Genomic DNA, 16,844 nt, shown 5'->3' with positions numbered 1-16,844 from the left:
TGCGAAATTTAACCGACAGGAAGATGCTGTGATATGTAAATGAATAGCTTATCAGAGCATTCACACACGGTTGGAGCCAGTGGCAACACCTACAACGTGCTGACATGAGGAAAGTTTCCAACCGATTTCTCATACACAAACAGCAGTTGACCGACGTTGCCTGGTGAAACGTTGTTGTGATGCCTCGTGTAATTAGGAAAAATGCATACCATCACGTTTCCGACTTTGATAAAGGTCGGATTGTAGCCTATCGCGATTGCAGTTTATCGTATCGCGACATTGTTGCTCGCGTTGGTCGAGATCCAATGACTGTTAGCAGAATATGGAATCGATGGGTTCAGGAGGGTAACACGGAACGCCGTGCTGGGTCCCAACGGCCTCGTATCACTAGCAGTCGAGATGAGAGGCATCTTATCCGCATGGCTGTAACGGATCGTGCAGCCACGTCTCGATGGGGACGTTTGAAAGACAACAACCATCTGCACTAACAGTTTGACGACGTTTGCAGCAGCGTGGACTATCAGCTCGGAGACCATGGCTGCAGTTACCCTTGACGCTGTATCACAGACAGGAGCGCCTGCGATGGTGTACTCAACGACGAACCTGGTTGCACGAATGGTAAAACGTCATTTTTCGGATGAATCCAGGTTCTGTTTACAGCATCATGATGGCCTCATCCGTGTTTGGCGACATCGCGGTGAACGCACATTGGAAGCGTGTATTCGTCATCGCCATACTGGCGTATCACCTGCCGTTATGGTATGGGGTGCCATTGGTTACACGTCTCGGTCACGTCTTCTTCGCACTAACGGCACTTTGAACAGTGGACATTACATTTCAGATGTGTTACGACCCGTGACTCTACCCTCCCCACGGTATGCACACGGAGTGCACATTGGCTTTCTTCCCGTCCTTAGCTGCCATGTCCCTAGGGGATCCATCACCCGCCTAACATTGGAGCTCCCAATACAGGCAATCCCACCCTCTGCGCTTGTCCGGAACTCTCAAGAAGACCGGCCACTGCCGCAACAGGCGAGGCCGCCCTTGCTGTCTCAGAAGTACTTTCAGCAATGGGCAGTACCTCAAACCTGTTACAGAGGTGTAAGGGCACAGCCTTGCAGCCAGCACCAACTTTCGCCTTCCGCCACGGTTCGCCAATCACCGTCAGGCAAGTGTCGACCTTCAGGGACGTCCGAATCCGAGGACGCAGTGGCACCAGACATCCCAGGCGATGCTGCAGGTTCCAGAGGCGCCAAAGCGCTCGCCTCGGGTTGCAGCCAGTGCAACAGCCTGGAGCCTGTCGACCACGGCCAACACAGCTTCCAGCTGTTTACGGACGGTGGCCAATTCCCCTTGAATCCGTACACAACAGATGCAGTCTCTATCCATCCCTGACAATTTATTCCTCTCTTTTATCTCAAAAGCCGTTCAAAACAAACAGATGACTGACGACTACGCGAATTTACACTACACGGGTACTAAAACACGATGCTACAACTCTCAAATACTATAATAGCCCGAAATTTGTGAATTGAACTATGCAAGTACCCAAAAACACGCAAAGAAATTAAGAATTAATCTATGAAACAAATAAGTGAGCAAGAGTACACAACTTGCTGCAGGCTGCTGCTTGTCCACAGACGGCAAGGAGCTCGTTGATAAAACAGGTTCCAAATCATCCTTCTATTTTACAAAGTCAACTGAAGTGTTTCTCATGTCTAGAGAACCAGCAAACGTGTCTTCCACACTTTTTTAACCTGCTAGATGCACACAACACTCTCCACAATCAATATTCTCTCAAGCAAGTAAAGACGGGAAATTTTCAGAAGCAGTCAACCGGACAATTTACATGGGAAGGAATAATGGTCCATATTGCATCTTCTCAAATTTTCACGGAGAGCACACCTAATCACGAACGCTGTCCAGCACATACTGAGTATTAGTTAGGTATTCAGCCGTCTATTTGACAACACGGTTCGATCAGGTACAAACAGGCCTATCCATTAGGACAGCTGGAAGCGTGAATCGCTCCCGCCACAGGCCACCGCCACGTACCCCCACATAGAATCGTCCTAGGAAACCAGCAACGTAAGTATTTGACCGCTGTATTTACAATTAAATGTTACGATTGTGGTCTCGATTGCACGACAATCGACAATGAGCAAAGTATCAGAAATACCCCTTGCTGATGGCTGTGGCTCTAGATATAGAAATATCTGTACCATTCTTATGACGTGGCATACTTTTCCAAGCAAAAAAATATCTTTCATTCCCTTTGTGGCTATAGCACTATTCCACACCAGATCAATATCTTCCCTCACGATAGGACATAATCATTTTCTTTGCTCATGTCGGAACACACACACACACACACACACACACACACACACACACACACACACAACACACACACACACACACACACACACACACACACTTTATAAGCCTGATGTGCAAGGCGAACCTGTCACACATCCCCTACTACTAAGTATAATACTTCGCCAACAACTGATGGCTGGCAATACCAAACAATACTGAGCGAAAATCGGCGATGGGTGGACATGTCTCATAATTTTTTGTTGCGAGTGGTACAACAGTGTCTTAGAAAGAGAGATGTAGCCGTCTTACAAGCTGCCAGATGTTAAAAACTCGACCGCAATTAATATGTTAATGTAACAAGCGCTCTTGGTTCTACAGGTGCTCACAAGTATATTCAACAATAACCATATTAAAAACAATACAAGCCATATAAATCGAGGTATGGCATTACCTCTGAATGAAGTGGTGCTGTAACAGTAGATCATTCAATAAAAGACCAGTCAGTCAGTCCTCTGAAACGCAAGAGGCAAGACGTTCACCCCAGAGTCTCCGCACCCTGCTGGAAGAGAGGTATTGCACCGGCTTGCGGCATGGCCAGGGAGCACGCCAGCTTATGGCACAGTCATGCGATAGCTGCTAAGCACTTCCTGTCATGTCGCATGGATACTTTTTGTCTTTGAACATCTCGGTAACTCTAAACAGGGAGCTCATCACTTTTGGAGTTTTAGCTGCTTGTTTGAAGGCACTGCCAGGGAGAGAGAAAACTTCCTGAGTCCTACAGCTGCTGTGGTGTTCAACACTTTTCTGAAATGGTGTGTGCGGTTAGTTTTATATTTACTGTTTCTGGACTCAGGGATGTTATTTTCCTCACTTCTCGAAGCACTGTCTAAGCACAGACGGGAAAATCGAAGCATTTACGCTAACAGAATTCGAAGCACTGTCCTACAGACGAGAACAATGGCTGGAATTTTTGGAATTTTCGATGTCCTACAGCTGCTGGCCTGGAGATGCTCTAAAGCCGCAATGGTTGGCGAGGGACAGCATTCCGCCAGCAGTGGATGGTCTGCTTGGATGTGTCTCTGAACACTTGAACAAAAAAGACATCTCGTTACTCTCAGAACTTTCCATAGATATCCTGTCCCCACCTTGTTCAAACCAGTCTGTAGAGACTCCTACACCCCACACAAAGGATGTCTTATGAATGGAGCATTCTGAGCGGTTATTACTGAATTTACCCGCCAGACTGCTGTTGCTGCGAGTGTGGGAACACTGTCCACCATTTTCTGTAGATGAGACTTTCAGTAGAAAAGCTACTTTGTACAGATCGAACAGAAAAGAAACAGAAGCTGACAGTTAAACCCTGCAGAAGTGCTATACAGATCGTGAAATATGGAAAGACGCTTCCTCAATGGTTCAAATGGCTCTGAGCACTATGGGACTTAACATCTATGGTCATCAGTCCCCTAGAACTTAGAACTACTTAAACCTAACTAACCTAAGGACATCACTCAACACCCAGTCATCACGAGGCAGAGAAAATCCCTGACCCCGCCGGGAATGGAACCCGCGCGCTGGAAGCGAGAACGCTACCGCACGACCACGAGCACTTCCTCAATTATACTGCCCTGCTACTGCTGTGGAAAACTTGAATCTTTCAGCATGAAACCGATTTCCAACCGGGATATATCACCACACACCATATCGATGTGGTAAACACACAATTCGTATCCTGCATCATACAAAATCATCACTTCTGCAACCTGCAGGTAGATATCGCCCACCAGACACATGTACATACATCGCGATGGCGGACAGATCCCAAAAAATGCATCAGCACGTGCACCGTAAATAGTCCTCGCAGACCTAAACATTTCAGCTCGGCCAACGGTCACGAGCCAATTGCCCCCACAGACACGCTGGCCTGATGCGTCCTCAACTGTTGTACAAAGGCTGGGCTGGTTCCCCTCGACACAAAGGAGTTATTGTTTACTGTCCTAACTTCCTTGCTTGCTTACTTACTACTGTGCTTTCCACACCCATGTCCATACTATGGGATTTCAAGAACACATGGTATTTTTACATGGTTTACCAGAATATCATACTATTTACGAAATAGTTCTCGATGTAAAGCATATAGCAATATTGCTTGCATAGCAACGTCGCTTGCACAGTATAATTCCGAAGATAAAGAGTGCAAATTATTTCTCTATAACCATAAAACTTTAACGAGGTGGAAAATGCTGTAAACCACTGGATACTAGAAACTTATCTGCGAAGATCTTTACATGAAAACTCGAAAAAGTAGATGAAACTGGTATTTCCACTTGCGAATACCGATGTCAGTGATATAAAAGATTCCAAATCATCCTTCTAATTTACAAAGTCAACCGAGGTGTTTCTCATGTCTAGAGAACCAGCGAATGTCTCTTCCAGCTGTCTTTCACCATTTAGATGCACACACCATAATCGATGTTCTCTCAACCAAATGGAGACGTGAAATATGTAGAAGCAGTCAACTGGATAATTTACATGGGAGGAAATAACTGTCCATCACAAACACACGTCCATATTGAATCTTCTCAAATTTCTACAGAGACCACACATGAACACAAATGCTGCCCAACACATACTGAGTATTAGTGCGCTGTTCACCTGACCAGAGTTCTATAGGGCTATATCAGCTACATTCCTGTACCCCTGCTGGGCTCTTGAGTCCAGACAGCTCCCACCATAAACCGGAAACGTCAGTCGTTCCGGTGAGTGGCGACTGCCGCAGACAGAATCTCCCCAGGAAATCAGCCACGTATCACTGTACTTACAGCCAAATAATACGATTCTAGCCTCAATCTGAAGACATTTGACAATGAGCGAAGTATCGGGAATACCCTCTCGTAAGGGCTGTGTCTCTGCAAATACACTCCTGGAAATTGAAATAAGAACACCGTGAATTCATTGTCCCAGGAAGGGGGAACTTTATTGACACATTCCTGGCGTCAGATACATCACATGATCACACTGACAGAACCACAGGCACATAGACACAGGCAACAGAGCATGCACAATGTCGGCACTAGTACAGTGTATACCCACCTTTCGCAGCAATACAGGCTGCTATTCTCCCATGGAGACGATCGTAGAGATGCTGGATGTAGTCCTGTGGAACGGCTTGCCATGCCATTTCCACCTGGCGCCTCAGTTGGACCAGCGTTCGTGCTGGACGTGCAGACCGCGTGAGACGACGCTTCATCCAGTCCCAAACATGCTCAATGGGGGACAGATCCGGAGATCTTGCTGGCCAGGGTAGTTGGCTTACACCTTCTAGAGCACGTTGGGTGGCACGGGAAACATGCGGATGTGCATTGTCCTGTTGGAAAAGCAAGTTCCCTTGCCGGTCTAGGAATGGTAGAACGATGGGTTCGATGACGGTTTGGATGTACGGTGCACTATTCAGTGTCCCCTCGACGATCACCAGAGGTGTACGGTCAGTGTAGGAGATCGCTCCCCACACCATGATGCCGGGTGTTGGCCCTGTGTGCCTCGGTCCTATGCAGTCCTGATTGTGGCGCTCACCTGCACGGCGCCAAACACGCATACGACCATCATTGGCACCAAGGCAGAAGCGGCTCTCATCGCTGAAGACGACACGTCTCCATTCGTCCCTCCATTCACGCCTATCGCGACACCACTGGAGGCGGGCTGCACGATGTTGGGGCGTGAGCGGAAGACGGCCTAACGGTGTGCGGGACCGTAGCTTCATGGAGACGGTTGCGAATGGTCCTCGCCGATACCCCAGGAGCAACAGTGTCCCTAATTTGCTGGGAAGTGGCGGTGCGGTCCCCTACGGCACTGCGTAGGATCCTACGGTCTTGGCGTGCATCCGTGCGTCGCTGCGGTCCGGTCCCAGGTCGACGGGCACGTGCATCTTCCGTCGACCACTGGCGACAACATCGATGTACTGTGGAGACCTCACGCCCCACGTGCTGAGCAATTCGGCGGTACGTCCACCCGGCCTCCCGCATGCCCACTATACGCCCTCGCTCAAAGTCCGTCAACTGCACATACGGTTCACGTCCACGCTGTCGCGGCATGCTACCAGTGTTAAAGACTGCGATGGAGCTCCGTATGCCACGGCAAACTGGCTGACACTGACGGCGGCGGTGCACAAATGCTGCGCAGCTAGCGCCATTCGACGGCCAACACCGCGGTTCCCGGTGTGTCCGCTGTGCCGTGCGTGTGATCATTGCTTGTACAGCCCTCTCGCAGTGTCCGGAGCAAGTATGGTGGGTCTGACACACCGGTGTCAATGTGTTCTTTTTTCCATTTCCAGGAGTGTATAAATCTCTCTACCATTCTTATGACTGGATATAATTTTCCACATAAACAAATCTTTCATTCCTCTTACAACTTTCGCAGTTTTCCACGTCAAATCCATACCTTCCCTTATCATAGGCCAAAGCCATTTTCCTTGTACGTATTGGAACACACACATACTTTATAACCCTGCTTATCACAGCGAATCCACCACGCATCCCCTACGACTAAGTACAATACTTCTCTAGTAACTGAATGCTGGCGATACCAAACAATACTGAGCGAAAATCAGCAATGACTGGATATGTCTCATAAGTTTTTCTTGCGAGTAGTATCACTGTGTCTTAGAAAGAGAGACGTAATCGCCTTACAAGCTACCAGATGTTAAAAACACGATCGCAACAGCTATGTTACTGTTACAAGCGGTCTCGGTTCTACAGGTGCACACAAGTATCGCTAACGATGTCCGTGTTAAAAACTGTACAAGCCTTATAAGTCGAGGTATGGCAATATCTCCGAATGAACTGATTTAAATAATAGCCGTGACATTTTATATAGACGGTGATCGCCAGGTTGTGTATTAACAGACCGACAGTGCGGGTACATGTCGCTTGCGGTGTAAGACCGTAATAAGAATCATTGAATTTAGAAAGTGATTCGGCTAAGGAACATGGTATGAAGCTGGTATTTGCAACTCCCCCACGCCACTGCTAGATATTTCTCCAGTATATGTAACGCATTCTATCTCGATGCTGTGTCTGAGGTTCTGTGATATATCCACAGGGCTATAGGTGATAGTTGATTGGGAATGATCATATACAGTAGATGATGTGCTATTCGACGAATCACTTTTTAAAAAGAAATGCAACGCTAGACTGAGCCGTGAGAAATGTACAAAATACACTGGCTTTTCAGATCTATAGTGTTATGCTTTCTGGTATAAATGCTGTCTGAGATTTGGAATCAAGTCTTTCCATTCAACCACATACCTGCGTTGGATCCTATGGAGATTTCTTTTAATGATTACAGCCACTAGTGAGCCATATTCATGGCACTCTCGTGTTCCAAAATGATTCACCCTTTTTGAACCTATCTGCTACAGTAAATTTTTCTAGACTGTTCCTATATATCTTGTAACTGTTCCTGAGACTCTGCCCCACGGAGCACTAAATCTACCACCCTCTGCAATCCATACAGAAACAGGGTGAGCTGTGTTAATGTATAGTACCGTGTTTTGACCACTCGGTGGAAAGGGGAACATCAAGCAATAGACATATCCCATAACCTACAAGTTCTCCACTTAGCCAACAAAGGAAAAAGAATGAACCTCCTAGAAGAAATCGAAATTTATTCACATAAACATGCATCCCTTTCTGACATACTTAACGACCAAACAGAGCTGCCAAACCGAATATTTCTGAAAAACTTCCACACTCTACTTATCAAACCACTTACTAAGCACAATCAAGAAATAACATGATCTATTATAAACCCAACAAATGCATGTAAAATATAAAACATAAAAATCTTAATTCTAAAATCTTAATTCTATCTTTGTTATATTGTAAATGTACGAATTAGTGCTTTGTATAAATGTGTTATGTTAGTTTATTATCTTCAATACTACAAAAAAAATTGTATACATCGAACTTAGAATATTTCTATCAGCCAAGTCAATATTTAGAAAACAGTAGCTTATCTTAGAACCTCAAAAATTTTCGTAAAAATATAACTCTGTCCAAAGATAAACCATTTGTATGTGAACAAAAACTGTCAATCGACAACATGGCGGATAACGCAGTGCGCTTGTGTAAAATACGCGATAATAAGTGTTTGTGTAGTTGCAAAAAAGAAGAAAAGCCAAGAAAAAACTAGGAGAGGAGAATGTAAGTAAAATGAACAACTGATAGTGTGTGACTTTAAACTCGCGAAATTGAAGTAAATGATTGGAATCGTTACTTTTGCACAGGCCTGCTGCAGCATCCAAACTGCTGTCGAGATTGTACTACTGCAGTAACTGAAGATCCATGTAATTTGCCAACTGAAGATGGGTGCAAACCCGAAATGCATATTGGCGTAAATAAAGCTGATGGCTTGGTGTTTCATTTCGATTTATTCCTAGTATTGTTTTCGTGCTAGCCATCTCCGGAAGGTGTTGCCCCTCCACCAAGACTCTTTCTCCATCTCAGACAAATGATGTCAGTCAGTCATTATGTGGTAATCAACAGCATACCAGTGGATGTATAGGATGAAAAAGACACCATCGATGTACTGTAAGAGTATGCGTCACAGTTGAAAATTAATCCATTTTAGCAATTTTACTGTAATTTCAACACCGATCAAAGACGTGGCAGCATGTTTCCCAGTTTCTGTATAATTTCTAAACCGCTCCTCCACTACTTTGCGGGGACTCTGTACTTGATTGCGAATGTAGATAGGTGAGTATGCAGTACGTCCATTCATTGTTAATTCTCGAACATATACAGCAAAGTATACCACGCAGCGATTTACATATTTCTAGCACTTCGATCACAGCGCGTAATTTACGATCTTTTTCTGTGTGGATGGAGGTCACAGAGCCTCCTCACATCCTTAGGATAAAGTTAGAGACTGAAAGATCTCCTTGCATTGTCTTTGAGCAACCCTCCCTGCAGCGCTATCACCGATTTAATGTGAAGCTGACGAGAAGTAGACCACTACTTTCCGCATCTCGTGAAGGAATAGAGTGATCTGAGTTTGTAACTGTTGTTCTTCACCAACCTTGCTCACGATACTCATCCAGGTGTACAGGAGGCGCGTGTGTCGAGCAGGTTAGCAGTAGATACGAAAGCGTTCTGATGTAATAACAGACGGTTAAGAAGAAGAAGAAACGGGTAGTTTTTATGCATGATGGAGCTCCAGACAGCTGGAGTTTGAAACATTTTCCATAAATCAACTGCGTTATCAATTCTAAAGTATTGTTCTGGTGCCTGGGATCAGTACCACATGCTCTTCAAAGGCTACACGGTTCTGCACTTAAAACACGCTATAATGTTAGAGTAGTGCAGTTTCTGACCTATTACTCATGTGGAATGCGCTGCTGTTAATATTCCAGTGTAAGAAATATATTTCCAGCGAATGACATACATTCTCCTGGCAGTTTCTCTACGATAATCTATGGTGACAAATTGTAAAAAATGAAAAAAATACTTCCTCAAAACATCGATTTTTTGTGATACATGCACAATATAGCTTTGCAGACGTGTATAGCGCCACTGTTCACATCCGATCACAGTTCAGGAATTATACCATGATTCCATCACTCCTATAGAATGATCGTTAATGACGGAGAATGTCTCTGAAAGGAAACAGACAAACGCATATCAGCGGTGTTCGACATGTGAAATTACACGTCATGCCATTACTAACTCTTTAAACAGGACATCTGTCAAGCATATGCATGCATAGGGATTGTAGTATCTCACAAACACATGTCGCTAACTTAGAATCACAGGAGTTATGAAACTGAAAACTCGATTTTATGTACTAGATGCGGCAGGGGAACGGAGCACGTCTCATAAATCTTCTTTCGCCTAGAGAAAAGTGGCGAAACAGGATGGACATGTTTAATCATCATCACACATGAGATGGAAGTCCCCTGGTGACCGAGAGGTTTGCTGCTAACGATCGCGAGTAGCTAGTGCTCCAAGTCACACACAGAACATGCAGTTGTATACGAGTCGAACGCAGGTTATACTACACAGCTGATGCACCCTGACAGATCATCGAAAAAGAAAATGGTTGCACGACCTGCAGCAACATCTCCCCCTCTCTCTAGAATGCATCATCAGTCTACCATTAAATCGTACCTCTTTACATCTCCATCTCAACCGATTCCTCCATCCACTTTCTGTCATCCTTCGATGCAGATAGGTTTAGAGGCAGATGGTTCTATTTTGTCTAGGATAGCATTAAAGACAACAATCAACGCGTGTGTAACACTATTATCTCAATAGAAATACAGTAGATTCTTGCCATACAGCAACTGTTACCTGACACCACATGGTTCTGATTGGCGGAGAGTACAGAGAGCCACATTGTAAATATTGTTTGTTAGAGTTTCAAATGGTTCAAATGGCTCTGAGCACTATGGGACCTAAAATCTATGGTCTTCAGTCCCCTAGAACTTAGAACTACTTAAACCTAACTAACCTAAGGACATCACACAACACCCACTCATCACGAGGCAGAGAAAATCCCTGACCCGCCGGGAATCGAACCCGGGAACCCGCGCGCGGGAAGCAAGAACGCTTCCGCACGACCACGAGCAGCGGACTGTTAGGGTTTAAAACATTTAATCAGTCCTACATAGAGTCAAACACGCCATCGATTCTGTATTTTTATATTGCAGTCACACCAGTTGGTAATACAACGCTCTTTAGATAAGGAAACATAGCGTTCCGCCATCTGCCGGCCTGCGACACACGTCTTTTGCCGGGCCGCGCGACACCTGTCAGCGCAGACCGTAATCCTTAGCACACTTCCTGTCACTCGGGAAATACCTCAGCCTTCATTTTTTGCGACCACTTGAAGCTGGCAGCGGACCTGAAGCCACCCACTCTACCTTCCTCTCAAAACACCAACTCCACTGCAATCTCGTTCCCCCTCCCATGCCTTCACTGTTGTCCACCCCCCCCCCCCCCCTACCCGCCATCTCTACACCCTTCATCTCCTCTCCCACGGTGACTTCCATCAACTAACCCTCCTGAATGATGCCCTCTCTCCCTCCATCTATCCCTCCTATCAACTCTGATCCTCACCCCTCTCCTTTCCTCCGTCCTTTCCCTGGGCTCCCTCTCCTCCCCCCCTTTCCATCCTGTTTTCTCCCTGCTAAACCTCTCCCTACCCCGCCTTTTTGTATTCCTCTCCTCTGCCTTTCCCATTCCTTGTCGCGTCTGCACACCCCCCCCCCCCCCCACCCCTCTTATGGATCGTCGTCCCCCGTCGGCTCGTTTCCCCCCTCCACCCCTTCGCTTTTCCTCTCCTTCCTCCCTTTTTTATTTTCACATCATCTGTCCAGTTTCCCCCCACCCGCTCTCAGCTGTGGTATGTCACATTTGGCAATCTTTTAGTGCAGTGTTCCAGTGAATGTTCAGTGTCGTTCGTCTTTCTAGTGTTGCGAACAGAAACTGTGCTGTTGCTGGGTGTGACTTTTATGTGTTTTGGGAACAGAAACCAGACTGTCGCCGTGTTTTTTAATTGTCTGTCTATTATTTTACCTGTCTGCTTTGTATGTATTTTATTCGCATCATCATCCCTTTGTTCTATGTTTTAAGTTCCACGATTTTTTCGCCATGTTACTATTAAGTCTCCGGTTTTATCGCCTGTTTTTATTATATATTCTCTTCACCATTTTAATACAAAGTCTGTAGGCTGAAGAGCGGCATATTAACCTGCTGTCAGCCTGGCCCCTTTGGGCGGAATCGAAATTCAATACGGAAAAAAAAAAAACAAAAAAAGCAGTCTCGTTCGAGTCAAGTGCTACTGTCCAACAAGAAAAACAGTGCATTTGTTCTAGGTGTTTACAACTGTTCCACCATATTTACAAGCAATTTTAGAATACGTGGCGCGAAGTGATGCCATGATGGCGTTGGCATGAGTGACATAAAATCAAGAAAAAAAATGAGGGAAAATACATATAAATTGAGGGAGAAATACGCCGAAATGCTGTAGTACATGCATGCCCTTTGCTTGGCACAGGATAAGCCAGGCAGCAAGATGAATAAATGCATGTACTCCTGGATTTCGGCGTATTTCTCCCACAATTTATACGTATTTTCCGTCTGCGAGGACTGTATACAGAGCATGTGCTGATGCATTTTTTGGGATCTGTCCGCCATCGCGGTGTATGTACATGTGTCTGCTGGTCGATAGCTACATGCAGGTTGCAGAAGTGATGATTTTGTATGATGCAGGATACGAATTGTGTGTTTACCATATCGATATGGTATGTGGTGATATATCCCGGTTGGAAATCGGTTTCACGCTGAAAGATTCAAGTTTTCCACGACAATAGCAGAGCAGTATAATTGAGGAAGTGTCTTTCCATATTTCACGATCTGTACAGAACGTCTGCAGGGTTTAACTGTCAGTGCTCTATGACTACTGTATGTTTCTTTTCTGTTCGATCTGTACAAAGTAGCTTTTCCACTGAAAGTCTCATCTACAGAAAATGGCGGACAGTGCTCCCACACTGGCACCAGCAGCAGTCTGGCGGGTAAATTCAGTAATAACCGCTCAGAATGCTCCATTCATAAGACATCCTTTGTGTGAGGTGTAGGAGCCTCTACAGACTGGTTTGAACAAGGCAGGGACAGGATATCTATTGAAAGTTCTGAGAGTAAAGTGATGCCTTTTTGTTCGAGTGTTCAGAGACACATCCAAGCAGACCTTCCACCGCTGGCGGGATGCTGTCCCTCACCAACCATTGCGGCTTTAGAGCATCTCCAGGCCAGCAGCTGTAGGACATTGAAAATTCCGAAAATTCCAGCCATTTTTCTCGTCTGTAGGAAAGTGCTTCGAATTCTGTTAGCGTAAATGTTTCGATTTTCCCGTCTGTGCTTAGACAGTGCTTCGAGAAGTGAGGAAAATAACATCCCTGAGTCCAGAAACAGTAAATATAAAACTAAGTCCACACACCATTTCAGAAAAGTGTTGAACACCACAGCAGCTGTAGGACTCAGGAAGTTTTCTCTCTCCATGGTAGTGCCTTCAAACAAGCAGCTAAAACTCCAAAAGTGATGAGCGCCCTGTTTAGAGTTACCGAGATGTTCAAAGACAAAGGGTATCCATGCGACATGACAGGAAGTGCTTAGCAGCTACCGCATGACTGTGCCATAAGCTGGCGTGCTCCCTGGCCATGCTGCAAGCCGGTGCAATACCTCTCTTCCAGCAGGGTGCGGAGACTCTGGGGTGAACGTCTTGCCTCTTGCATTTCAGAGAGCTGACTGACTGGACTCTTATCGAATGATCTACTGTTACAGCACGCATTTATCAGCACGAGTTGCGAAGTGTAACTTAGCCGCATCTTCATTATTTCATTAAGCGTATTCATCTTCATCAAATACCATTGCTTTTGACACAGTCCTCGGATGCTAATATACTCCTCCTCCTCCAGCACAGACATCTCCTTCAATGATCACTGTACACAATTACGTCCGCCCTATCAGTCCAGCAGTTAGACACAGACTGAGTTCTTTTTCTGCCATTACTTTCCAGACTACCATCTTGGATTATGTCACAGGAGGGGAGAGAGGGTGGGACAACAGCGACCTCTGGTGGCAGTGGTGTGAATTAAGTCAGTTGGAATCTGGACCTCATTGTGAACACACTGGATGGAGCTACTGTCTATGACAACTCAAATTGTTTAAATACAGTATATACTTACATCCGTACTATCAGGTAGCCCCGCACAGTCTGAGATCTTTCCCCACCAATTTTCTGATGGGGGAGGGGAAGAGAGAGGAGCAGTGCATACAAAATAAAGACATCTGTCCTACCCAACAGTCCAACACAGATCTTGTTTTTCCACACCAATTTCCAGATGATGGTGGTAAGGTGAGTGGGTAGGGTAAGGGAGGGGAGAGGGTGAGGAGAGGGGGATGGGACGGATTAGGTTAGTGGATGTAACCCAATTGACCTACTTTCCCGCCGAAATTTGAACGTCCCGCCATGATGTCATTGTGATGTTGGCACATCTATGGCCACCGTCTTTGATTCGCCATCTTGAATAAATTTTGCAACAATGCAGAGTGGGATGATGCCCGTGTTGCTCTACTACTCCCACCGCCATCTGCAGCCACACTAATAACTCAAAAACGTCCCCATCATCTGAAAGGTTTCCGATCTTACATTCATACTGAAGTTGTTCCTTTCTCAAACACCCCACTTCAGTCACAGCTCGGGGCTCCATTTGGAAGGCAATGAATCTGCAACACCAAAACACCAAAAGAAGCAACAACCTCCCAAAGTTACAACAGTAAATTATGCAAAAAGAATTATATCCAGTACTATACAAATCCTGTGCACCCAAAGACAACCATGCTCTTGCTAGGAGGGGAAGGACTAGGCCCAAGTAATTGTTGAACATCATTTGTGACCAAAATATTTAACATTTTGTGCTTAAATTATCAGTCAAACCAATTAAGGAAAACTTACTTGTAAGCTTTCAACAATTAATAACTTAAAAAAAAACATTAAGAACAACCACAACAAGTTTTGTGAGAATTTCATAAATCTGTACTTCTCCAATATGTGTTGCATTCAAATAATATTTTATTACACTGTCACACCGACCCACATTACACTGTTAAAAACATAGGTAACCCAAAATGTTGTATATGGTTACGAAAATATCTATGTTCAAACACAACAAATCATCTTTGCACTTGTAAACTTATTTGTCCATCGCTGACATAGAAGACCGCAAACCTTTCCTTCCCATCTGGGCAAGCTGTGCTGTGACTAAAGTACATGTAAAGCTTACTGGGACAGGGTAAATGCTTGCTACAATGAAGTCAATAATTCGATTGTAATATTGGCATTTTAATTTGATATTCCCCACAACTGACAAAATTTACAAAAAAAGTGAATTTCTTTGTCTACCCACACACTCCTGAGAATGGCACATTAACAATTTGCATTTACACGCCCCTATTACTGGCAGCTACAGTGATAAAAACTCGGCATCTCGCAAGGATAACTGCCAGACCAAGAATATTAGGTAAGTTGTTGGAAGTGGTTAAGCGTTGGTGAAAATTTCGCTTCTGAGCACACAAAGAGCTCTACCCGCAGTACTCTGCACGGAACACGCGTTGGTGCAGTGCTGCGATGCAGACTGCATATTTCACTTCGAAGACGATGGCCAAGACGCCGATTCCAAGTCCGGACAGCTCGATGGCTGAAGGCGAAGTTCCCTCCACAATTCTCTCGTCTCCCACGCGTACGAAAATGCGGCGGAAGGATACTCAGTTTCAGCCAATGTCAAACGCTCTATCATCGCCGAAATCCCTCCACTGAGATCTACCCAATGATCGAGTAGGTCATAACACCTCTAGGCAAATGAAATTCCGGTCTTCGCCACATGTTGCCCAGCACAGGTGGCTCCGGAAGCCGGGCTATCTGCAAAAGCGCCGTATCGTCCCGCGTTTCCGGTGAGCGCTACCTGCCGCCCACGGCGGCCCGGCGAGCTACGGCCAGCTGCAGACTCATATACCACAATTCTCAACTTCAGATACTTTTCACCAACGGTTTAAGTTAGTGGCTCAATCATGCAGACATGCGGGGAATACTGCTCGAGAGTGCCTCATATTTATCATAATTCAATAGAGTCATGATCTGATGTCCTTGCCAGTCCCTTTATTATTAATGCTAATGTTGGTAAGCTAACGAGTAAGTGCCCATGTCCTGGCACCTCACACAGCCCCCACCTTCGTAATAAAAATTTTGTTAGTATCAGTATAAACACTGGTTATGGTGACGGAACGGAATTAGATATTACCCATGTGCCATCCTCCTTATTCACACACTCATACAATCTTTGTGAGACATGAATTACTTGGAAATCTCTGAGAAGCAGGACTGAATGCCATTCGTTTTAGCGACACTGCTTGAGGGGAGCTTGTTCCCGTGCCGTCTTACAAACTCACTAATGCTTAGCCTGTGTGGAACTGCAGTAATACAGTCTTAGCGTGGCAACACTTCGATCTGTACGCTAGCAACATGTCTCACCTACCCTTGGGATACGCTGATGTACCCCTGAGAGAATCCCTAACTACCACAATCAACAGATACATTTCGCAAAACATTACAAAATCATATTAATTCTAAAATAAGTGTTAGCAAGTTGCCATACTTTTTATTAACGATTTTACTTATAAAAATACGGCTCTAGGCCCATTATTGAAGTTGAAAATACAAAATAAAATAAAATAAATAATGTGTAACTGTTTTGAAATTAATATTTTAAGCAAATTGGCAGTACCACTCAAACTGAAAGTGAATTCCCTGTCTTGACAAACTATTTTGTTGTCTGATATTAATATCAAAAAGAAACTAAACAAATGTGACCTTATTTTTCATTAGTATAATTATTTAGTTATGAAAAACTTTATCAATGGTCACTGTCCCTACACAGTTGGCTTAAACAAGACAACTTACGGTTATTGTTTTCACTG

This window comes from Schistocerca gregaria, chromosome X (genome assembly GCF_023897955.1).
Source record: "Schistocerca gregaria isolate iqSchGreg1 chromosome X, iqSchGreg1.2, whole genome shotgun sequence".
Classification (NCBI taxonomy): Eukaryota; Metazoa; Arthropoda; class Insecta; order Orthoptera; family Acrididae; genus Schistocerca; species Schistocerca gregaria.
Note: the sequence above shows the minus strand (reverse complement) of the source record.